Genomic DNA, 27,267 nt, shown 5'->3' on the forward strand with positions numbered 1-27,267 from the left:
CTTACCCCTAGATTTATTGGTCCCTTCATCATCACCCGTGTTCTCACACCCTCTGCAGTCAGGCTTTCCCTCCCACCTCCCCTGCGCCGCATCCATCCAGTGTTTCACATTTCATGGGTGAAGCCAATAGTCACTTCCCCACTTTCCCTGCTGTATCTGTTTGCTGGCTTTTGAACCTTACCTGTCTGACATGCTATCTGGTAAATACTTTTATTACAAAGAAATCTCCGTCTGAGTCTCGCATCTGGATCCCTTGTTCTGAGAGCCTGATAGAATATACATTTCATTCTTACAAACATACTTTAGGGATGCTGAAATTTATTTTCCAGTTTGTGAAAAAAAGGAATTGCATTTATGTGTATGCAAATGTGGACTGACTACAGGCTTCTGCATTGTGTTTTGGGACAGTAATACATTGTTCCATGTGCTCTAGGACAATGGACAAAAGTTGACCTTTGCATTTTGAACACCAATGTGACTGATCTCATGCATCACCTGCATTAAGCGGTACCTCACTTTTGTTATTGCCAAGGCTCAGAAATAGTTATAGTTTTCTGAAGGTGATGAAATGATTAAGGCCACTTTCAGACTGATATTGAATGGAGAATTTATGTTTCCAAACAGCTGTGCGACTGAAATGATCATTCATGAATCAGTGCATAGTGTGCTTAACTAACCACAGACAAGCTTCCTGACTATGGAGGGGTGGCCAGCTTTCAGTGTCATTGATTGAATCATTGCTCAGTTAATATAAATGGTACAGCATTGTTGGGAAATGGTCAAATGATGTGTTTATAGCACCTGTCAAAGTAACTCAAGAGACAGAGAGTGGGTGAGGATGTGTTTTTTGCATAATAAACAAGCCATAGAATTGATGGTTCTGTATCGAGCTCTCTGAAAGACTGTCCTTTGTGATCTTAATGAACATTTTTCTTAAATTATTATTCCTAAAAAGAGCTAATTAAGATAGCTAATTGTGTAGTATTAACTAGCTTTCTGGTAAATCTTGTAATAAAATCAATAGGAAGGTAGCAAATGAACCTAAGCTACTTGGTAAATAATGTTTCATATTAGCTAGCAATTCATTGTCATTGTGACTAGTTGTTCAGTTTTCTACCTTTCTGCATGACACCATCTAATGTCTGCATCAACCAAACAACATGAGCAATAGTCCAAGATGCACATCCTGATACACATATATTTATATGTATGAGGAGAAAAATACATCATGCCTCACCGGATATACAGCTTGCTAGTGAAGTTAAGCTTAACTTTAATTTACTCAGCCATATTGAAGTACAATAGGCTGCTGCTCTGTAATAATGCTATGATCCCACACTGCTAACACTGATATTAATATCACACATACTCTTTAGGCCTACACCTATGTGTGCTGAAATCTCAGCCAAGTTACAGACATTAACTATGGGCATTGTGCCAGTAAGCAAGTAATATGTATTTAATTATTTGCTCACCCATTTGCTTACCTCGGGTGACAAGTGTGTTGAATTTTCAATGCAGTTTGTGGCTTTTGGATGGGGTGGGGAGGGAGATTAAATGAGTGTGTTATTTTGTAATACTGTAATGCATGTTGTTGAAGCCTTAGAACAATTTCAACAACACAGCGGATGGACTTTAAATAATCCTCAAATTACCTTTAAAATAAATTGATTAAAACTACATCAGTCAGACCCTGGCTGGTTAATGACACACTGAATGAATGGTTGAGTAACTCAACTGAATAAATGGCCTGCATAATTTCCACAGCACCTGGCAGACATTTTTCTGTTCTCTCTATTGCAGCTGCTGGCTTTCATTTGCAGAAATCAGTCTTTTTTTTTTGGTTACATTTTTTGGAAACAAACTTGTGCTGTCACTACCACGTCACTTCCCTGCAATAGAAGTGTGTTAGCTGCAAAGGGAGCCAGCAACTCAGCTGCCACAGAACACCAGGGGTTCATACCAAAAAGCAGACAAAATGGAAAAAAGAAACTTAGGCGATAAAGGCGAAAAACTACGGATCTTACATTTCAAGGTGAAAAAGCAGTCAAAACTCAGAAAAACGGAATCATAAATGTATTAAACAGAAGGGAAAGGTAAACAAAGTGAATAAATAAAGTAATTACTGAAGCTTAGACCAGAGACTTCTGCTTCCGCTTTTATCCCTCTATGAAAAAATAGATGGAGAGAGAGAAGGAAGAAATTACAAAAAAAGAAAGAAATGCACAGAAGCTTTTCTTTTATTTAAAATGCTGCATTAGGTATTTTCCTGCAGACAGTTTTGATAGTTCAAAGCTGGCAGTTCAATAAATAGCTGGAACCGGCACATCTCTGTTCTTGCAAAAAGAAATCAATGTTAATCCTATTACCGGCAGTTATCACCTATCCCAGAAACGGTGGCAAGTAAAAAAAAAAAAAAACTGAGATGTCAAAGCAGGAAGGGGAGACAGGGAGAGAGAGCGAGTCACCCTTCATTCACTTTCAAACGCAGTTTTGATAATTTACTTCTGTAGAGGAAGCAGAAAGAGGGCGGGGTGCGAGAACATGGGTGAGGGACTGGCTTGGATTGGGAAAATTGGGGATTGGAAAATGTGTGTGTGTGCGTTTGTTCATGCGTGCTTGCGTGCGTGCGTGTATGTGTGTGTGTGTGCAGGGGGGTTGTGGGGCTACTGATGTATTCTCACATAATGCTTGGATCAGACCCTGCTGCTGTTAGCAAGATGTAGTGAGGCACAAAACATTTTTCTGAATGTTCACAGCGCTTAGCAATCCTCTATCCTGGAGCGCCCTGACATGTGGCCCCTGTCTCTCACTCTTTTTTCTCCCTCCCTCTCCCTGTATGGTTGTGAGGTCAGATATGAAATGTGCTGTTGGGGGGCTGCAGCGTGGTGGGGGAACGGGGTGCACTTGTTCTTTTGTATTTGTTGGTCACTGTACTAAACATGCAGTGGAGGTTTTCTCTTTGCTTCCCATCAACGACATGTGTTTCTTCAAGATTATAGAGGATTTTGGCAGATGGTCCAGAATTGACTCACTAGAAAACAATAAATAAATAATTGCCACTGTTGAAGATTTCCAGCGCCATAATATCTATGATTGGAGTTAGGGGTGCCTCTGGCTTGACATAATAATATTTTTCAATTGCAATGCAATTTAAGATGCCATTTTGCTGAGCTTCTATGGATTACTTAAACCCAGCATGGTGTAAATGATTAACGTTTCATTTGGTACACTGTATTTACTCAAAGCAGATGAGACAGATTTTTTTTCCTAAGGACTGGGAACGTTGGAGTCATTCCATTTATGGTGAAAAAACATTTTGACAAATGCGTCTGCTGCATCTGTCATCTACTGTTGTTTTGTTGATTGCATTTGATGAAAAAGCATTGATCGTCCATCAATGTTAATTTCAGTTATTTGTAGTAACAGTGTGGAATTGTTCATTGATTACCAGGACACCACTCAAATTTATTAGATGCATAGTTTTGTTATTGATGCAGTTTCACAAGCTAAATTGGACAGCAATATGGCTGATTGCATTATTATTCAAATTCTATTTGTAACAATAGGGATACTAAGCCCCTATTGAGTCTAATTGCAGTGCTGATTTCCTTAAATGCAATGTTTCTTGTCCTTAAATGCAGGCAACACATTAAGTGATTTAAAATAAATAAATAAATAAATAAATAAATAAATAATTTCACTTGCATAATTGAAATACTAAATATTAAGGGAAAGTTTGACAATGAATAGACTGAATTATGAAACCTTTCAGCTACTACTACAGGAAAACTTAATTAATGATATCACGTAAGAAATCATGATTTTCTGGTGCAACTGACCAAAATCATGGGTGGAAACTAAGTTGTGGTAAATACTTGGATTTGGCTGAAAGTACAACATTTTATTGACCAGCAGAGATCCAGGACATACATCATCAAAGCCAAGCATGAAATGGTCTATATTAGGGCCTATCACCATTTTCAGGATGCAAAAGAGAGCGGGTTAACTTCTCTCTTGTGTTTGTTGTTGTTAATGCTGACAAATATTTACAGCTGAGTCAGTGTCCACAAAGTCAGCCCAGCATCCCACAAAGAGGCAATCTTTTAACATAGCTTAAACTGCTGTTTTAGAAACAAATTAAATGAATGCAACAAAAAGACTAGTCTCACAAAGGAAAGCTTGGTGCTCCTTTGTTGGATCGGATGTTTTTTTCCTCACTAAAAAATGCAATTTGCTGTTTCACCTTGACTTGACTGCAATATATATATATATATATATATATATATATATATATATATATATTTAAATTATATATACGTGTGTGTGTGTATATATATATATATATATATATATATATATATATATATATATACATATACTGCTATTATATATATCATTTATTTATTTATTTATTTCCATGTTCTGAGGACACAGGTGACCCCATTCCAATCCAGCCCATTTCATATTCCTGCAATAAATTAGAGGGCAGCAGAAAGGCTTTAGCATGTAAAATAGCAGTGACATGCTAAATAATGAGGCAGCCTGGAATTATATAGCCCTGGCGTATGGGCTCTGGGGTATTCCTGGGCCCAGTGGCTGACTGTGTTTCTGCAGTGTCTGGTATTCTGAAGTACAGGGCATTTAGAATGAGGGGGTAGGGCAGTGAATATGGAAATAACATTAATATACCAATGCCAAGAGGTAGATTACAGTGTGTCAACCCTGCCTGCCCTGGCGTGGTGTGTGTTCATAGATGAACAAAGTAAGAGGGAGAAATTATTTATGAGGGAAATTTCTCTTTTCATTGCTCCCCGGTGAATGTCTGGGCTTATTTTGTTATTAGTATTATTTCCTTTTTTTTTCTTTTATATGCATTTTGTCTTTTCCCACTTGACCATCAAAGTGAAAAATGCATCTGAAGTCTTTTTAGAGGCAATGGATGTGTGTGTGCAACATACTTTCCACCCTTTGGTCCCAGTTGATTTTCAGGGTTGCTCCTGCATCAGATTCAGCCTCCTTTTAATTCACTTTTGGTTTACAACAAATAGGACATAGACCTGGTTTATAATACATATGTATTTTGTTCGATTTATTATGGGCAGATGATTCCTGTCATTTGATGCTTTGTACGTGCTCGGGCTCAAAAGTGCTTCATAGGAGCACTGGAACCAGTTTGAGACACCCAGAACACCAGACCACATGTAAAAACTTAATCAATACAGATTCTCATTCAGACAACATGTTTTGAGGAGAGGGTTTGATGCTAAACCTGATGGGAGCAGAAGCATTGTTTAGTGACACATAAAGGGTTCTCCGCGGCTTTGGTACTTTCTATAAAATATGGCTTCATCAACCAAAACACCTCTATTACTGATTTACCGTACATGCCACAAAAATGATGAATACCACAGGGGTATAACTGTTAAATTTGTCACGTGGCTTGTCTTGTTAAAGGCAGATAAAGTGAGGAGAATGATTGATTTAGAGGTGAAATGCCAATCTGCATTTATTTCAATATGTCTATCCTTATAAAGTATCACCCACACTGAAGTGTTGAGCTTTAGGAAACAATCAGTGTTCAGTGCAGTTTAAATACATGAATAAATAAACCTTCACTGAGTATAGATTAAAAAAACATCTGGGGGGCATTTCACAAAACAGGATAACTGAGTTAGCTGTAAAACCCAGAACAGGTATTTTTACTTTGGTCCATGTTCTAGATTTGGGAGGGTTCCGGGTAGTTATCCAGCTAACTCACTAATCCTGCTTCGTGAAATACCCCCCTGCTGGCATTTTAATTTTTAGGTTGATCTTTCAAGAAATTAAGAATGTTGTCTCTCTCCCGTGAAGGTAACCGAGCACTCTTTATGATTTGTAATATTTTCAGTTTCATGCCCACACTGCCACACTTTTTAAGCAAGTTTCTCATTATTTTAAACAGAAGTGAAAGTGATCATATCAGTTAGCCGGCTGGCATTTCAGGCATTACTTAAGGACTGAAAATGTACCTATTTGGTTTCAGTGATTATTTGTGAAATGTGTGACATGTAATGTCATATTTTGTAATTTAATGTTGAATCTGTTTTCAAAAGTTGTGTGGCTAATCCTTACACAAACACAAAATCACAAGGGAACTTCAAGGCCTTGATTTTGTGCATCCCACAACACATTGTCTAGGTAGTTACCATTAAAGTAAAATTCAAGGATGTAGCCTAGTTATTTTTGGTAATTGCCTATATTTATCCTGGCAAAATGCACAGTATGAACAGCAAACCATCCAATCGCAAGACTGAACAGTGTGGTCAGAGTGCATAACTGTTACAATTAAAAACTAGAGACATATTTTTTATGAGGTGATAGCAAATATCAGCATATCTGCTGCTTATTGAGTAGCTTTAAACATACACCCCATTGCCCTTAAGCCCTTGAAGGCACACACTTCTAGCAGAATAACTAAAATTATATTTTATAGCATCTGCAACTGATGGCAAGTGCCATCAAATATAAAATGATGAGATTTGAATGTTTCAAACCTAATTTCCCTGTTATATTAATCAATGCATTACTAGAGGACGTTAGGGATTAAAGGTCCACGGTTACATTTTGTTTGCAGTGTGGTGCCAGTGCTAAAGACAGAAAGTGACTGAAATGATAAATATTGCTGCACTGACTGGAGTCTGATTATCACCTCTATGTCTTCCTCTTTTTCATCTTTATAGTTAATCTCATTCTGACTGACTTTATTTTCTGGCAGCTGTAGCCAGAATATAATATGTGATATGTTTTATGTACACCGTGTTGCAGGATTACATTTTAATGGCTCCATTGGTGGCAGATATACTCATAAAAAGTGTTGCAATAATATGAAAAAAGTGGAATCGTGAATGCTGCACTGAGCTGCTGATGTTCACTTTGATGCCAACAGTTTCTCTGTAGTTTCCATTTGCTGGGAGTACAAAAAGATCCCAGATCATATTGAAATCCAAAACACAGAGAGCAGAACACAACACATAGATACAGTTTCAAGGAATGTTAAGGAAATTACATGATCATAAATTCAGCAATCTGAATATGGTGGGATGGTACGACTCTGAGAATCTGTGTTTTCAGAATTCTGAGTTATCTCTGCTGATTGTCACCTCTGATTGCCAAGTAACATTATGCTCACTGTTTGAGGCTAAATAAACAAATGTGTCAATCATAAACTGTCCCTCATATGTGCTGGCATGAAGACAGGGAGCTGCACTCCTCCTAAACTCTCCTTTTAATAAACAACTAATTTTAAGAAAGCATCACCCTGCTTACCAGGCACCTTTCCCTCACCACAGCTGCACTGCATTTAGAGGCTTTTAAATCTTTTGCGTGTTGTAGTGAGAAATGCCTGGTTGCAAATGTCTTTTATTGAGTGCTGACTCTGTAGTATTACAGGCTTGCAGATATGCCTGGTGTAATATGTCCCAAGCTTTATCTTGTAATGGTAAAGTGTATTAATTTTACTGGACTGGCAAAGTGTGCCAAGGGTTAGAATTGACACTCTTTGGGCTTGGGGTTGCTCGCCACAGTCTCCAAAACCATTTTTCCTGACACGAGGGGGAAAAGTGTTTTTCTAAAGATCGTAATAATAAGTGCCAAATTGTTGAAATCCTCAACAACAAAAGGAAATCTGTGGAACAATTGTGCTTAATATACACTCACTGAGCACTTTATTTGGAACATTTTTACTTTATTACACCTACTTATTCATGCGATTGTCTAAGCAGCCAGTTGTGTGGAAGCAGTACAATGCATACAATCATGTAGATACAATCATCAGTGTTCAGGAGCTTCAGTTAATGTTCACATCAACCATCAGAATGGGGAAAATGTGATCTAAGTGACTTTGACCGTGGAATGATTGTTGGTGGCAGACAGGGTGGTTTGAGTTTCTCACAAACTGCTGATCTCCTGGGATTTTCACGCATACTAGTCTCTAGAGTTTGCAAAGAATGGTACAAAAACAAAAATCCAGTGAGCAGCAGTTCTGCAGACAGAAACGCCTTGTTAATGACAACATCAGAAGAGAATGGCCAGACTGGTCAAAGCTGACAGGAAGGTGTCAGTAACGCAAATAATCACACATTACAACAGTAGTATGCAGAAGAGCATCTCTGAACACACAACGCATTATAACTCTAAGCAGATGGGCTACAGCAGTAAAATAAAAAAAAATAAAAAGGTCTAATAAAGTGTTCACTGAGTGTATATGTTTTGAAAAGAATGTTTTGGCTGCAATTATGCTTTTTGTTGGTACGGCACTGTAGAAGCGGTATAATGTCCAAGGGACTGAGCATTATGCAGTTTGAATGCCCTCTGCTGAGGCAAATTGCCCAAGGCAAATTTACTACCGCTGTCAATTCTAATGAAAAGATGCATTTCCAAAATTTGTGATTCCATTGCACTGCAAATGTTACTTAAAGGCATACTATGCAAGATTTATTTCCTTGTCCCCATTCTTCTAGACCCCCATGCTCACGGACACATCTATTCATTGTCACTTTTATTTTTAATAATGTTTTGCAGCTGTACATGGTCTAGCTTCATGCCTATTGCAGCAAATGTCTCTACCACCACGTGGGTGGCCATCTTTCCCCCTTCAGCAGATCGAGGTAGTGGGTTAGGTGACCTCCCTGCTGCGGCCTACTCGCCAACCCCCCGTAGCAACAAAAGCATAAACAAAAGCATGTGCATTCACCAAATATATTCATTTAATATTAGTGAAAAATGGTTGGCATTCATATAGCACCTTTATCTAAAGCACTGTACAAATTCTGCTTCTCATTCACCTATAATGTAAACAACATAAAATGTTGAATAAAATATTTTTCCCATTACAACCTGAATATTTAGTTAAAGGCAGAGTAGTGGAATGATAAGACCATGAAAAATATTCATATTGTTTTCTGTTAAACCAACAACAATAGAAGAATATTTAAAAAAAAAGTGTTTGATACTAACTCTAAAATATCAACTAATGATGACATCACCAATCAACAAACAAAATAACCCAAGATTTTTTTCTCAGCTACAGTTGTAAGCAAAAAATGATGTGACAGTGAAGTTTACCTTTGACCTTTTGGATATACAATGTCAATGACTTCATAATTTTATTCTATTAGACATTTGTGTAAAATATTGTCATAATTAAAATATGAATTCTTGAGTTATGGCCAAAAACATTTTTGTGAGGTCACAGCGACCTTGACCTTTGACCATCAAAATCGAATCAGTTAATCCTTGAGTCCAAGTGGGCGTTTGTGCCAAATTTTAAGACATTCCCTCAAGGAGTTCCTGAGAATATAGTGATCACAAGAATGGGATGGACAGACAGATAGAAAACAGATGGACAGATTGGCGGACAACCCGAAAACATAATGCCTCACACCTTTACATTCAAGCTTATAATCAGTTATAGCTTGGTGGGGTGGCAGCATCAGTAGTGTTTAATTCTGGAGATTATTTAGAAATCCACATGTGACTGGTGGCACTGAATATGAATGGTGTCAGTTACCGTGTAGGTACGTGTAGTATACAGTCAGGTCCATAAATATTGGGACATCGACACAATTCTCATCTTTTTGGCTCTATACACCACCACAATGGATTTGAAATGAAACAACTGCAGACTTTCAGCTTTAATTTGAGGGTATTTACATCCAAATCAGGTGAACGGTGTAGGAATAACAACAGTTTCTATATATGCCTCCCACTTTTTAAGGGACCAAAACTTTCACTTTTTAATACTTGGTTCCAAATCCTTTGCAGTCAATTACAGCCGGAAGTCTGGAACGCATAGACATCACCAGACGCTGGGTTTCATCCCCGGTGATGCTCTGCCATGCCTCTACTGCAACTGTCTTCAGTTCCTGCTTGTTCTTGGGGCATTTTCCCTTCAGTTTTGTCTTCAGCAAGTGAAATGCATGTTCAATCGGATTCAGGTCAGGTGATTGACTTGGCCATTGCATAACATTCCACTTCTTTGCCTTAAAAAACTCTTTGGTTGCTTTCGCAGTATTCTTCGGGTCATTGTCCATCTGCACTGTGAAGCGCCGTCCAATGAGTTCTGAAGCATTTGGCTGAATATGAGCAGATAATATTGCCCGAAACACTTCAGAATTCATCCTGCTGCTTTTGTCAGCAGTCACATCATCAATAAATACAAGGGAACCAGTTCCATTGGCAGCCATACATGCCCACGCCATGACACTACCATCACCATGCTTGTTCCAGAACTGTAAAGGCTTTTTTAGATGTTGTTTGGCAAACTCTAATCTGGTCTTCCTGTTTTTGAGGCTCACCCATGGTTTACATCTTGTGGTGAACCCTCTGTATTCACTCTTTCTTTTTAAGAATGTTCCAAACAGTTGATTTGGCCACACCTAATGTTTTTGCTATCTCTCTGATGGGTTTTTTTTTATTTTTCAGCCTAATGATGGCTTGCTTCACTGATAGTGACAGCTCTTTGGATCTCATTTTGAGAGTTGACAGCAACAGATTCCAAATGCAAATAGCACACTTGAAATGAACTCTAGACCTTTTATCTGCTCCTTGTAATAATGAGGGAATAACACACACCTGGCCATGGAACAGCTGAGCAGCCAATTGTCCCATTACTTTTGGTCCCTTAAAAAGTGGGAGGCACATATAGAAACTGTTGTAATTCCTACACCTTTCACCTGATTTGGATGTAAATACCCTCAAATTAAAGCTGAAAGTCTGCAGTTAAAGCATATCTTGTTCGTTTCATTTCAAATCCATTGTGGTGGTGTATAGAGCCAAAAATATGAGAATTGTGTCAATGTCCCAATATTTATGGACCTGACTGTATGTGTTCTGTTCTGTGAATGAGAAAAATACATTTTAGTGCCTAACATCCTCCTCTGTTTCTTCTTCCACTCCCCCAACCACTCTGGAGCTCATGGACCACTCCATCTGGACCCCCAATCTAAGATTGTGGACTGCTGCAGCCCTGGTCCATCCAATGGTCCAGCCCACGCTTTGACACATCCTGGAGCTACAATTTCATCCCCCCACCCTCTGAACTCCAGACTCTACATCCATCCATTTGGACTTTCTAGTTTTCCTACTAGTTTAATACATCAAACTTATATGCCAGCAGAAGATGGGATGCCCCTATAGGCAGGTTCCTCCTGAGATTTCTTCCCATCAGGCAGTTTTTTCTCACTACTGTTTGCAGGCTTTTCACCCCATAAGGTTGTTTACCTCATATGCTATTTGGGGGTTTAGGGCTGATATGTTTTATTCTCTTCTGTTTCTCTGTAAAGCGTCTTCTGTGTAAAGCGCTATACAAATAAAATTGAATTGAATTTAGAAGGGCCATCTTGATTTGGATGAATTAGTTCCCAATCCGCATTCTTTATATTTGCTGGTTTCAGAGAAATGGAAGGCCAACTATAGATGAACTGTCCACATGCCATCTATTGACACACAGTTGTACAATAGGCTCAAGATGGAAACGGTAGATGGGCATACGGGCTTGATGTATGCGGTCAGGTTATATGAAATAAAATGAGGAAGGAAGGAATTGCCTCCAAAGTTCCTGCAGCAAACTGCTTTCTTGATCACACGTGTGAGCCTCTCTGCTTTCCATGCTCCTGCTTGAGTCTCACACGGTACTTAAGTGTGATTAATAAGGTATAAGGAGAGGGGAGATAAACCGGAAGCAACCTAGCAGTCACCAACGTTTCCTTTCGGCGGCAGTGTGGTGCCAGTGAGTGAGCATGAGAGCCAGGTTTTTATCAAGCCTGGGGCTCAGGCCACCACAGGCTCTTGTGATGGGGGGGAAATTACCAAGTGCAAACATTCACAATGCCCAGACACCACCCCCCACCCCCTCGCCTTGCTTCCTTCCACTCTCCTGTTCCAATGTTTATCAGGTTTTGGGCACTGTATTTTGATGTCAATAAGCAATTTTTCTTGCCTGGTCTCCTGCCTGACCCCTTTAATCCATCAATATATTATTAGAGATTAAGTTTTGTGGACGCCTGCTGCAGTCACAAGATAAATGACATCTCTGAAGTCACGCATTAAAGACTAGATTAAGGCCTTGTGACTGTGTCTTCAGTGCTCATCTGCGCGCCTCTGTCCAACCTATCACACTAAGTGACAAGAAAGAAAAATAATGAACTGAGGCAGAAAAAGCAAAGCGATATTTCTTACACACAAACTGCATCTGTCTTCAGCCAGGATTAGGCAGCATTAGAAACATGCTGAAGAGGGGGAGAGAGGCAGGGAGTGTAAGTGTTTGTGCATCAGGGCAAAAAGGAATTTCTCAACCCGAAGCCCCCCACCCCATGTAAATGAAAAAGCATGTATTCTGTAAGAGTTGGGATTCATACAGTATATGCACCTTTCCAAAATGGCATCACATGGAATTTATATGCAGGTTCTTGAATGCACACGCCCGCAGTTGCCGGGAATATTGCGGATATATTGAATAACTGTAGATGAAGAAGATGGCCTTGAAAGGTCATTTGCATTTGAAAAACGTCAGTAATTGTACTGTATGCATTTCAATATATCTTATTTTCTTGAGTTTTAAATTAAATTTGGCTAATGTGAATAGTTTAATTTATTACAATTATTAAATCCCAAATCATCCATCCACCTTTTGAGAATTACAATGAGAATAATCTTGGACAAAAAAGAAAGGTTCACTAAAAGTGTAACTCCAAGAGCAACAACAAATATAGAGCATGACCAATACAGGACATTTTATCCTCATATAAATGTATATACTGTGTACTCTTAATTACCTAAATTCTATTTGTTTTGAAGTAAGTTATATCACCCCTACCAACATTATCCTTACCAAACTAGAATAAGACAATTATTTAAAAAGTAAAATATTTAGGAAGATAAAGGGCCAATGCTTTGAATATACTGTATGTGAACAATGTGCTAAGGTTACCACTGCCTAGTAAGGGAATGGCCTTGATGATAAGAAGGGAATAAAGTGGACTAAATATCCCAGGCTGCTGTACTTTGCAGTGTTAACCCATAACCAGCCCTCCAAATCTTAAACTAATAGCCTGGATTACGAAAATGAAATTCCACTCTTTATGGCAAGGGCTACTGACAAGCAGGAAAGATATTAAAATGAATATCTGGTAACACTTGGTGTTAAGTGGTGCCAAGAGCTCATTAAGTTCCCCAGTGCTATTACTCCCTCTCTGATTTATCCTAGGCTGGTGTGAGGGTTTGAATTACACTGCAGCTTCTGGGGGTCTCTGTGATTGTTGGCCAGGGGGCAGGTGGGTGCAATTTCAGACTGGGAGCTGAGGTCTCTTTTGCAGGAGCTCTGGTACCTTTTTTTTTTTTTTGAACCCTCACTCATGTGCAGTATAAAACAGAGTTGGCTGCTGAACCAGATTATTTTTTTGACACGAGAGGTGACAGCTTTCTGTCTTACAATTCAATAATGAAGTCATGCTCACTTTAGCCATTCATATCTTGTTTTTTGTGGAAACTTTTATTTCAACCAGTGCAATCAACACAAAGGAGATCACTATTAGTGGATGAACTACATCTCATAATATTCTTGGAGTAACTAATGGAGTTTGCAACAAATAGTATCTGTGAATTATACAGATCACTATAACAGTTTTGACCCTGAATTTAGATTGTTTTAAACACAAGGCTTTGGAAGGGCTCCAACTTTTGGGAGTGAAACTGCACAAAAGTCAATTAAGGTTGCATTCTTTAGGCATGCAAGAAATAAGCAAAGGTAGTAAATGAAGCACGAAGGTCCTGAAAGCAAACGCTTTCATCTCTGCAGCTCTGGTACAAAGGGCTCAAGGTCTTAATGTTAAGCGCAATTATCACTTTGGTATACTTTACAGCCTCATCATTTGGGTTTGGCTGATTCAGGCACCTTGCGCTAGCACAATGTCCCTTCAGAGTGATGTACAGGCTGGATTGTGTTCCGCCAGGAAATATTAATAGACAATTACGAGAATCTGAACTCATTCTTGCAGGCACCATCAGCCAATTAATTTTAGTCTCCAGTTATTAAATTCTGAAGGTTCATCTTTTCTCTTTTAAATTGATTTGAATTTTTCCCTTATTCAGACTGAAAGAAATTGAATTTTTCTAATTACAGGCCTTGTTACAATTGAATCCATTAGTTTGATTGTACAAGGCTATTACTGGCATATACAAGCAGATGATTTATATTTTTATGTATAAATGTACACTCACTGAGCAATTTATTAGGAACACTATACTAACACTGGGTAGGGCCTCCCTTTGCTCTCAAAACAGGTTCAATTCCTCATGGTATGGATTCCACAAAGTTCAGGTGCACATTCATGCTGTAAATCTCTTGTTCTACCACATCCACAGGTGTTCTATTGGATTCAGATCCAGTGACTGGGAAGAACATTGAACTCATTGTCCTGTTCATGAAACAAGTTTGAGAATTTTTGCTTTGTGACATTAACATTGTGGCCATGAAGCGATGCACATGGTCAGCAACAATATTCAAACAGGCTGTGGCATTCAAGCGGTGATTGATTGGTATTAACAGGCACAAAGGGCCCACCACCACCAGCCTGTACTGTTGACACAAGGCATGTTGGTTCCATGGATTCATGCTGTTGGCTTTTTTTTAACTGTCCAGTTTTGGTGAGCATGTGCCCACTGCAGCCTCAGCTTTCTGAGAGGTTATCTGAGTTACCGCAGCCTTTCTGTTAGCTCAAACCAGTCTGGACATTCTCAGTTGACCTCATCAATAGGGTGTTTCCATCCACAGAACTGCCGCTTCACTGGATGTTTTTAGTTTTTCGCACAATTCGGAGTAAACTCTGGAGATGCTGTGTGTAAAAATCCCAGGAGATCAGCAGTTACAGGAATACTCAAACCAGCCCATCCAGCACCAACATTCATGCCACAGTCGAGATCACATTTAAGCACATGAAACTCCTGACCCGTATCTGCATGATTTTATGCATTGCACTGCTTCCACATGATTGGCTGATTAGATAATCGCATGAATAAGTAGGGGTAATAAAGTGCTCAGTGAGCTTTCAGCATACTCCCAGCCAATCCCCACTACTGCACAAGCAGATATTTAAAAAATAGTATGCATTTGCTGCGTGTTTGCAGGCCACACCAATATTTACAATATTTTCTAATCCTGTTTCAACTGTGAAGTGTTGATTATACATGTGATATGACTTTGTATGAAGTGATGATATACTGATAAACGTCTAATAAACAATGAAAAATGTCTGCATGTCTGTTAAATTTGCTCAACAGGTTAGAATAATATATATGATTCAAATAAAATGAATCCTTCAAATGTTAAACCTAGGTTAAATGTTATAATTTTCTCTTGAGGATTCATGATATATTCATTGGTGACCCATCATCATAGGTTTTATGCGTTCAAACAAATGATCATGTAAACTTAATTAGGATAGATAATGCTGACAATTGAAAAAACAACAAATCAACAAACCATAATAAAAAAAGTTTCACCTGTTTCTTGTGAACAAATGTGATTATTCGAATGTTCATAGCCACTCAGTTCAGAATAAGATTAAACTAGAATAAGTTAACTAGCAGGAAAATAACAAGAACTCAAACAAAGAGCATCTCCCATCTCCCAAGAGCAGTATACGTTCAACCTTGTTTTCTGATGATATAGGATGATCCAGCCTACCCTCTATTCCAAGAAGTTACCATACTCCTTTCTGGTAGCAGGTTCCTAATGCCTGGAATTGAAACAAAGAGAGCCATTACCTCTTCTATTCCAAGAAGTTTACAACTTTTAAGCAAAACTTGGAACGGGTTCCCTTAAGTATCATCCCTTTCTTGATACAAGCTTAAAAATGACATACCCAAAATAAAATACTTACTATTCCTGAACCCTTTTGAATACAGGCCTGGTCTCTTCTGAAAGGTAACCTTTTGGGGGTTGTTTTCCAAGAGTCAGAATTACTCCAAATATTACTGAAACAAAGTAACAGAAGCTCAAGCACAGTGAAAGTGATAGTTTTTTTTCTCACTGAAAATAATTTCTGTTTTTGGCTGGATACAGATTATTGTAGCGGTCACACTCAAAAAATGTTGAGGACAATATCACCAAAAACGAGCATTCTGCATAGATTTTTCTAATCTCTGTCTTGGGACATTTGGAGACTACAAAAGGACACATTCAAACTAAATTATATTATAGTCTTATAAATGCAACATTTGTCTTGCTGAACTTTACAACAATTTTTTGACCTGAAAAAAAGTGTTTGCACTAGCAAATCCCGCCTGTCACCCTCCCCTACCTCTCTCAAACTTCCTCTCCTTGCAGCTATCATCAGACAGCAACAGGTCAAGAAGATCATATAAAATAAGTACAATAATCACAATAATACCATCTTGTATACTAATATATTCATTGAGGTCCATTGATTGAAGTTTTTGTGAAATACCCAACCCCGATCAACACATTCCATAATTTCACATGCTAATTATTATTGAAACGCAGCCTGGCTCCTTATTTATAAGCATACTGAAGAATAATAAAATATTGTGAGAATATATTTAGATGCTCACTAATATAAAATGGGGTCACGTCACTGAAAATGCCCTTGATTGTGTTGGCAACAGTGTTTTCACTGTCTTCCTCAGAAATATTCACTCAGACAAGAGATTCCTTTGAACTTCTCCAAAGGAAGTCCTATATTTAGACGTAGACATTGCAAAATATATATTTTTTGTAAATACATTTTTGGCATAAAATAACTGTCTTTGCCAAAGTGCAATAGGCTTATATGCGTATTGAAAATGCTACAATTGCTGTTGTTGCAAAATGCTGTTGTTTTATGCAAGCCTAACAAATTATACAATGCTGGAAATGTAATGTCATTAGTTAAAATGCTTTTTAGTTGTCACTTCAATAACATGCCCATGGTCAGTTCTTTGATGAGCTGAAGTTATACTGAATTTTCTTACACACAGATGGGGGTAACACATTTTTTCTGCCACTTTGTTGAAGTGTACAATGGCGAAAAGGACAAGAAGTATACAATGGCGAAACGGACAACAATGAAACGGACATTCAACGTTTTTATCAACATTTCTATTAACTTTCAACGTTTCAGAGTTAGCACATTTTTAGAATGAGAAACTATTATGCATTTGGTCCGCTGTACACTTGTTATGAAAAGGGCACTGACATTACCTTATTTCTTGTAGGATGTGGATTCCCAAAATGGAAAGAAGGTGAGGGTTCCCCCCACATTTTACCATCCTCATGTTATTAAATAAGGAAATGTTGTCGCTAAAGCAATGGTATGTTAAAATAGGCTATAGAAATAGAGCCGTGAGTTTTAACACTTTCAAACCAGTATATCCTGGTACCAGAGTGATTGATCACTGCAGGCTGAAAAAAGGAATGAACGCAAAAAAAAAAATCCCTCACCGGTGAGACTAAAGGGGTTCATTTTCTTTTTAAGATTTTTTTTAAGTTGTTTTAATGGTGTTCTAATGTCACTCAATGTTTTAATGTTGTTCTTTGTGCTCCATTTCCATTTCCAAGGTTTTCAATTCAATTCATGTATACATGTGTTTTAAAACTTACCAGAATATCCACTATTTATCAAATTACAATTGACCTATTATTAGTTTAAATTTCATTTTCATAATGTCCTGATGCTGATTTCTGTGATTATGTTCACTACTAGTTAACTCCTTCTCAAAGCTAAGATGTAGAAATGGCCAAATAATTGTAATTAAACATTAAAAAGTACTTTAATATATTCCATATGCTACTGATTTCCTAAAGACTAATTTAATAGACAATCAAGGGGACTATGGCCTGAAGTCATGTAACAACAGAATGGCTGGCTTGCAGGAGAATTAAATATTCAATATTTTGCTTGCACAGAGTGGAAACGATTTTCTGCTGCACTGGTCCAACCTGTGAAACGAGGCTGCTGAAAAGGAAAGTCGAACATCCCGATCTGCAGCTTTCACTGTCCAATGTCCAGAGAAAAAAATAGAAACTTTCATCTACCTCCATAAGCCTCTTTCCTCTGCCTGCCCTGTATGAACAGCCATTTAAATTTGCACTACGGAAGGCCAGGAAACCCAAGCCCATCCACAGCTGCACACAAGTACGCGAGGGCCAGCCTGCACCTCTAAAGAAAGTAATCAGGCTTAATTTAATTTCCTATTATTCTTCCTGCCGGTTTCTCAGTAGAACCACTTCAATGTACTCCCGTCAGTGTAATACTGATATGCAGAATGCCTCCAAAGATTAGGGGCATGTTACAATACATACATACATATATACATACAGTACAATGCAAATGTTTTAGGCAGGTGTGAAAAAATGCTGTAAAGTAAGAAGGCTTTCAAAAACAGAAATGATAATAGTTTATTTTTATCAATGAACAAAATGCATGAAGAGAAGAAGGCAGACAGGGGTTTCCAGATGTGCTGTCCAAGCTCTGTTGAAGAAGCACAAAGAAACAGGCAATGTTGAGGACCGTAGATGTAGTGGTTGGCCAAGGAAACTTAGTGCAGCAGATGAAAGACACATCATGCTTATTTCCCTTTGCAATCGGAAGATGTCCAGCAGTGCCATCAGCTCTGAATTGGCAGAAACCAGTGGTTCCCAGATACACCCATCTACTGTGTGGAGAAGTCTGGTCAGAAGTGGTCTTCATGGAAGAATTGCGGCCAAAAAGCCATACCTCCGACGTGGAAACAAGGCCAAGAGACTCAACTATGCACGAAAACACAGGAACTGGGGTGCAGAAAAATTGCAGCAGGTTCTCTGGACTGATGAGTCAAAATTAGAAATATTTGGCTGTAGCAGAAGGCAGTTTGTTCAAGAATGAGTGTCTGCAGGCAACAGTGAAGCATGGTGGAGGTTCCTTGCAAGTTTGGGGCTGCATTTCTGCCAATGGAGTTGGGGAATTAATGGTCTCCTCAATGCTGGGAAGTACAGGCAGATACTTATCCATCATGCAATACCATCAGGGAGGCATCTGATTGGCCCCAAATGTATCCCCAAACGACCCCAAACATACAGCCTATATCATTAAGAACTATCTTCAGCATAAAGAAGAACAAGGAGTCCTGGAAATGATGGTATGTCCCCCACAGAGCCCTGATCTCAACATGATCGAGTCTGTCTGGGATTACATGAAGAGACAGAAGCATTTGAGGCTGCATAAATCCACAAGAACAACTGGAACAACCTACCTGCCAAGTTCCTTCAAAAACTGTGTACAAGTATACCTAGAAGAATTGATGCTGTTTTGAAGGCAAAGGGTGGTCACACCAAATATTGATTTGATTTTGATTTTTCTTCTGTTCATTCACTTTTTCTGTTCATGCATTTTGTTAATTGATAAAAATAAACTATTAACATTTCTATTGTTAAAAGCATTTTTATTTTACAGCATTTTCACACCTGCCTAAAACTTTTGCACAGTACTATATCTATATATGTATATGTATATATATATATATATATATACACACACACACACACACACACACAGTTACGGGTCAGGAGCATCGGATAACATTCATATCAGCCATCAGAATGGGGAACAATGTGATCGAAGTGACTGTGGAATGATTGTTGGTGGCAGACAGGTTGGTTTGTGTATCTCAGAAACTGCTGATCTCCTGGGATTTTCACACGCACAAATCTCTAGAGTTTGCAAAGATGCAAAAAAACAAAAAATGAGTGAGCAGCAGTTCTGCAGACAGAAACACGTTGTTAATGAGAGACGTCAGAGGAGAATGGCCAGACTGGTCAAAGCTGAATGAAAGGAGACATTAATGCAAATAATCACACATTACAACAGTGGTATGCAGAAGAGCATCTCTGAACACACAAAACATCATGACTCTAAGTGGATAGGCTAAGGCAGTAGAATACATTTAATAAATACCTAATAAAGTGCTCACTGACTGTATATATATATTTTAAAACACTTAAAAAATTGTGCAGCAGTGTGGGGTAACAACTACATCTACAGCCATACTGTATATTTAAATGTTTATCACCCCAAAAACACAGAATTTGAGATAGTGTGTTAATGCTACTTCAGCTGAAATATCTAACAGTTTTAGTAGTAGGAATAGCAGTAGTAGTGGATGCAATAACAGTAGCAGTAGAAATAACATAATTACAATGTATGAATTGGTCAGATTAGTAATTAGTTACATCCAGAGTAATGAGATGATCTAAGCCTGAATGCTCTTTATTAAAATGCATGTTTGTGCAATTTTCAACAAAGATGTATTTGCAATAGATGCATTTTAATGGGAGATGAGGCTTGTTCTTATTGAGATTTGCGGTCTGGGTACCGCATGAGTTACGAGATTTCCACCAACGACGCCCCAGAAAGTCTACAACATTGTACTGGGTCCACCTCCCCAGCTCTGCTCACCGCACATGATGAATCTGTGCCGATCCCTTAAAACCACACTGATGATAAACTAATGAATCAAGATCTGCATTAATCATTGCAGCCCAACAGAAAGATGAATGGAAATGCAAAGTTCTACACAAGTGATAAAGTGCCAGCAATTTAACAGCAGACAAGGCGAGTGAGAAAATTATGCTCCGAGTTTCATGCATCATTACTATGGATATTAATATTTCACCCTGTGCCACAGTATTGAGAGGCGTAATCAAAATTCATTACCACTCAACCAACATGATTAAACATAACAGACTTGGAGTTCAAAGGCGCCACTGCGGCACTGCTTGCCCGCTGCTCAATGACTTCTCCCCCCACTGAGTCAACAGACTGTCTCTTCCCAGCGCACCTCTAACATCCATATCCCATTGGTCTGCAAACCGGCCGGAGAGATTACTCTCATAGGCCGTGTTCAGCACACAGCTTCTGTCACTAACCCCTGGAGAAACATCTCAGCCGGTTTTAAGCCCGCCAAGTTCTGCCACCTTCCCCTGTGTCACTGTACCCTATGTGTTTTAGATCTTATTATTTAATAACATAGGTAGAAATATTAGTGAGACAAAGTGGAGTTTTTTTTTTAGAGGTATGTGGGGAAAATGAAAATGCTCGATTGTTTTAGCGGCCACATTTTTCGTGGTCCATTTTCAAGATAGGAACATCTTTGAACAAGCATACATGAGTATGGCAGGGCTTTTATTGGTGAGCACACAATGTTGGACCGATATACAAGGGGTCTGCTTTTTGCATTACAGGGTTGTGAGGCATTCTCCACAGCTGGGAGGAGCTCGCCTTTTGCGTCTGAGAAAGAAATAGGTGGGCTTACCAGCACCTGGACGCTTGAGCAATGCTTCTAATCCTATTGTTGATGTAAAGCATTTGCATTAGTGAGGAGCCCACCTCTTTTCGTAGACTCTAGTGTTCTCTCTCTGCTTGGTGCTCATGCCTGCTTTACCAGGACAATTAATCTTTGTTTCCACTACAACACTTATCTGCATGTCAGCCTGGCGGGCTGCAGAAACCTGGCATCCTGACAGAGACAAAAACTCCATCCGAGTGTGAGAACGGGAGGCGGGCTCAACTCACTGCTGCTCCTTTGACCTCACCAGGGATACCTGTAATCTCCCTCTCTCATCATGCTGCTCCAGAATTGTGGGTACCCTGTAACTCTGTTGTAACCCCCCCCCCCCCCCCCCCCACACACATCCTTTTACCTTTTCTCTTTTTGTGATTTTTATTTAGTGTGCTCTCATATGTGTACACTTCTCCAAGTGTGTGTGATGGGAATGAAAGGATATTATATTTTTTTGTATCTGTCATTTTCCTTCTATCTCCCATATGACTTCTTAATCCATCTGAATGCGTAGAAGATAGTGTTTTGGGCGAAATAACATAAGAGGAAAGATATACTCCCAAGGACCAATATCTTTATTGCTTGGAGGATAAACGGATTATGTCAGCCATTTTCTGCTGCTGACAGCTTTTCTTATTAACCGATTTTATTTTTAATCTGCTGAGGAAGAAATGTGGTTTTATGTCACAATAAAACGCTGGTCACATCTAATGCTGCCCTCAAACAAACAGATTTCTCAAAGCCTTGCTGAGAAATTTGAAATAACTTTAAAGGTTTCTTTTTTTGGGGGGGTGGAGATAAAGTCTTTATCCACAAGCTTGTTCAACTGAGGAGTAAAAGATTTTTAAAGTCCTTCGCAGTTGTATTTTCATTTATATATTTATTTATTTATTTTACTGATCTCTGCCTGAAAAACCCCTCATCATGGCAAAATGAAGTCTTCTGTATGGACAGTCCAACTACAGTCTGCCATCCATTTTGCGTGAATTAGGAATGATGGGTGAATGCCCGAACAACAGATAGCCTTTCATCATATTAATGGAAAAATCTACAAAAAATATAAGGCAAATAAACAAAAAAACAAAAAGTGGTTACAGCTACTTAACAGCAACATGATAACTAGTTCAACCCTCCACCTTTACAAAATCTAGCCCATCTGACTTTGAGAGGAGGGTGTGGAGTAGATGCAGAGGATCATCTCAAATGAAAGTGTTCTCTCGGTTTATATGGAACAGTGTTAGATATGCGAAAAGGAGCTATCATTAACCTCAGGGCTTGAGCTCTCTCTGCTCCTCATTTCATGCCTGTGATCTGAGGGTGTGAATTAGTAATCGCCCAGGGCAGCTCAACTCAGCTCCTGCCTGGACAACTTGAAAGAAATACATAGAATCACATAAAGAATCCCTTCTAAGTTTTCCCTCCCTAGTGACTGAGGGGGATACCTGTTTAAAGCCACAGGCTGGGCTGTGATTTAACCTTTGCCGAGGCCATGGCGCTAAACTTGAGTGTGGGGCCATTTGTTTTGCTTGCTTTTAACTGTCATTGCAAAAGAAAGCCCAGCTGACCATGGTCTCCTGTGGTCTATAACATCTTATAGAGTGAGATGCCTTTTATAAGCAAGAGTAGCACTCCTGGCATGATACCTTTGTGGTTGTGTTTAAACATTTCAGCTGTATTTCTCTGAAAGTATTCTGACTCTCCATGAACCCATACATTTTTTTTTGTCCCCATGTGTTTTCTTCTCCAATGTAGCTTCTGCAGTTTCGTTCTTTAGATGTACCATTACCAGTTCAATTTAGTTATTCATTCATTCATTCATTCATTCATTATCCTAACCCGCTTATCCTGAACAGGGTCGCAGGGGGGCTGGAGCCTATCCCAGCATACATTGGGCGAAAGGTCGCCAGTCCATCACAGGGCACACACACCATTCACTCACACCATTCACTCATACACTCATACACTCATACACTCATACCTATGGGCAATTTAGACTCTCCAATCAGCCTAACCTGCATGTCTTTGGACTGTGGGAGGAAACCCACGCAAACACGGGGAGAACATCCAAACTCCACACAGAGGCCCCGGCTGACGGGGATTCGAACCCAGGACCTCCTTGCTGTGAGGTGGCAGTGCTACCCACTGCACCATCCGTGCCGCCTCAATTTTGTTATATGACAGTCAATTATATAGTTAATAATTATGTGGTTGGAACACATGATTGCTTGTAAATAATAAAGCCTTGATTATATTTACATGTTCAGTGGAACATGTTTTCTCCAATATGGTTTTTTCTCAAAGAATTATGGGTACATTTTAAAAGGCCACTGATTACAGGCACATGAGGTACAAGGCAGCACAGAAAAAAGGGCTGGTATTTAATAACAAAGTAGAAGACTCCAAGCCTCATATAATGCATGTATTGCTGTCAGTGGAAAAAGGAAATCCATTCCTATAAAGGAGTGAGGGGGTGAAGGTGTGTTTTAAATGTGGTGAACTCATCCAAGGCAATATGAAAGAAGCCCCTTACAGACTGGGAGTTGAGAAATATCAGTAAAACTGATTCCACACTGGGCAGGGTTATCACAGCAAACATTTATTTTTTGAGTAGAAGCTTCTACTGGTACTGTTGTAAAATACTGTGTGGGAAATAAATGTGGAAATGAAGTTCTGGTCAAATGGCGTCCAAGCATAAAAATTAAGCAATAAAGACACCAAGCACAAAATTATGTGAAAAATTCAGCTTTCCTCCAGTAACTACACATAAAGCACTAGAGAAATTAAACAGTTTGAGAATTTTCAGGTACAGTACTTTCACAAATAAAAGTACCCCCTTTTTTCATTTTGTCCTGTTACACCTTAAAATTGGAATGCATTTAAATGTTTTCCCCTTCACCAATGCAATAAATTCAAAACATTTATAATGCAAAGAAAGTTGTTGATTCAACATTTTTTTTCAACAATGAAAGACTTGGCAGGAATTACAGCCCGAAGTCTGATTGGTATATGCATCTTGTACAAAAATAAAAAATATATTTTCCCCATTAATCCATTAAAATGTACTGCATCTCTGCCAAGTTATATTTTTGACAATAATTATAACATCTTAGCATTGGGGTTCAAATAGATTTAAGTCTGTGGCATTTGACTGGGCAATTCCAGAAATATGATGTCATTGTTCTTAAGCTATTGATTTGTAGTGTTATTTGCTTTGGGTCATTGTCCATTGGGTCATTGGAACTTGAATCTTCACTCTTAACAAGAATCTCTTTGAGGATTTGCCTATATTTGGCTCTAGCTCATGATGCCAACAAGCTTTCCAGTCTTTCCTGTAAAAAAACATCCCTATAATATTAAGCTGCTACCCCCATGCTTGACAGTAGGCATGGTGTCACATGTGTGATGGGTTGTGTTTGGTCTCTGCCACCGCACTTTGCTCTCAGGCTTTAGTCTCATCAGACGGCAAAATCTCCTTCCAGAATGTCTCAGGTTCTGTCACATGGCTTCTGGTACACACAAGTGTGACTTAATGTTTGGCCTAAAAAGAAGAGGCTTTCTTTTAGCCACTCTCCCAATTAGGCCAAATCTGTGAAGTGGTGAAGAGATTGTTTATCTCTGGACAGCTTCTCCCATTTCAGCCAATGTGCTCAGTAACTATGTCAGTGTTGTAGTTTGGTAGGACATTCAGATCTCAGTATTATCTGGCTTGTGCCATATTGCTTCATTCTGTTACAGTGGACTCATTGGAAGTTGAACTTCATCTTTTTATAACCTTATCTGGTTTTTCTGATCTACTGTTTTAGCTGTGAGAACTCACAAAGTCTTTAGTTTAGTTTATTCTGCATTCAGTTATTCAGAGCATAGATGGATTTAAAATCAACGTGAATGGACCTCATTAACATTTAGGTGATTTTCAAGAAAATGTATACACCTGGCCTCAGGCATTTATTTATCTTATTTTATTTCATAATATATACATTTTGACATACCTACAGTGCAGTCTGTAAGTATTTAGATGGTGACACATTTTTGGTGTTTTGGAAGACTAAAGTGGAGTTAAAGTTAAAGTGGAGATGGAGCCGCGGTGGCGCAACAGGCTAAGACGCAGCAGACTTGCGGTTGCAGTTTGCTGCAGTTGCACACTGGGGACCGGGGTTCGATTCTTGGTCCTGCCAAAAGCCAAGTTTGGCCGGCTCACGTGGGGCAGCAATAATTGGCTCGCTGCTCCAGAGGGAGGGACTTGGCAGGGTTATTAGATCGCCGTGCAATAAGCACCTTGGGCGCCTCGGAATCACGGCAACGGGCACGAGACGAGACGGCTTGAAGAAGGCGTGTCGCTCTCATTCCGGCCGCCGAGGGACGGGGTACGGGCGGTACATCTAATACGACTACCTCCAATTGAATCAGACGAGGTACAATTGGCTACCAAATTGGGAGAAAAAGTTAAAGTGGAGACTTTACTTTGAGGGTTTTTACATTCAGCATTGTCCACCCAATTTTAGGAGACCAGTAATTGGACAATTGGCAGGTCTGTAACAAATTTCATTGTAGGAATGCCATCTGCATTTGGAGTCTGTTGTTCTTGTCTCTCTACATGTCAATGCCAGTAAAGCAGACCATCATTAGGCTGAAAAAGCTGAATAGCGGGGTGTTCTTTTTATGCTGCCAGTGATAGAAATTAGCCTAACCATAACTGCTACTTATACCACCAATGACAGCAGGTATAAGCTAGAATGTAATAGACTCCATCCATCCATCCATCCATTATCTGAACCCGCTTATCCTGAACAGGGTCGCAGGGGGGCTGGAGCCTATCCCAGCATACATTGGGCGAAAGGCAGGAATACACCCTGGACAGGTCGCCAGTCCATCGCAGGGCACACACACCATTCACTCACACACTCATACCTACGGGCAATTTAGACTCTCCAATCAGCCTAACCTGCATGTCTTTGGACTGTGGGAGGAAACCGGAGTACCCGGAGGAAACCCACGCAGACACGGGGAGAACATGCAAACTCCGCACAGAGAGGCCCCGGCCGACGGGGATTCGAACCCAGGACCTCCTTGCTGTGAGGCGTGTAATAGACTCAATTATTAAATTTTGTATGGTTAAGCTTATGAAAGTGGGGTAAAGCCCAATATCAATACAGGAAATCAATACAATAAAGAACAGGAAAAACCGTTGAATGCTGAAGAAGTAGGACCTAGATTTATTTGGCTTACAGCTAAACAGTACAAGGCAAATAAGTAGTCATCTGACCGTAAGCCTGCATCAGATGATGTAGAACAGCATATTTTTACAAACTGTTTTATATGGTTTTATTTATTCAGTTTAAGCCAAATGAGCATTCAATGGTTTCCCCATATATTTGTTTATTAAGCATCAACATAGGCTATAATAGCATAAAATGACAAAATATAAAACAAACACATAACTACACAATTCAGAATAAATATGGAACTACCCAGAGAGGTCTTTGATGTTTGAAATAAAACAAATAGAATTTTTTTTACATGGTGACATCGACTGAGGACCAGAGAGTAATGTAGGTTACAATCTTGTAGTTTTAATGTAAATAGATTTTCACTGATATAGGTTGGCAATAAAACATAAATGAATCAATGAATACATTAAAGACTGTGTTTGTACCCTCCAGCATCAAATTGTATTGTATTGCATTACATTTCAAAGCCATGAAGACAGGTAGGTATACCTCCTCCCACAATGTTTTTACTCTACCAAGGGGTGAAATCTGACATTTCACTGAGGTATTTACAATGGGCTCTCAACTGGAGATCACTGGATTTTTTAAAATAAAACCGGTCAGAGGCGCACTGAACATAATTGTATGTGACACTAGCTACAGTTGCTACAGCTAACGTTAGGTAGTAAAGTTAGTTACCTAAAAT

The sequence above is a fragment of the Conger conger genome, chromosome 4 (genome assembly GCF_963514075.1).
Source record: "Conger conger chromosome 4, fConCon1.1, whole genome shotgun sequence".
Taxonomy (NCBI): Eukaryota; Metazoa; Chordata; class Actinopteri; order Anguilliformes; family Congridae; genus Conger; species Conger conger.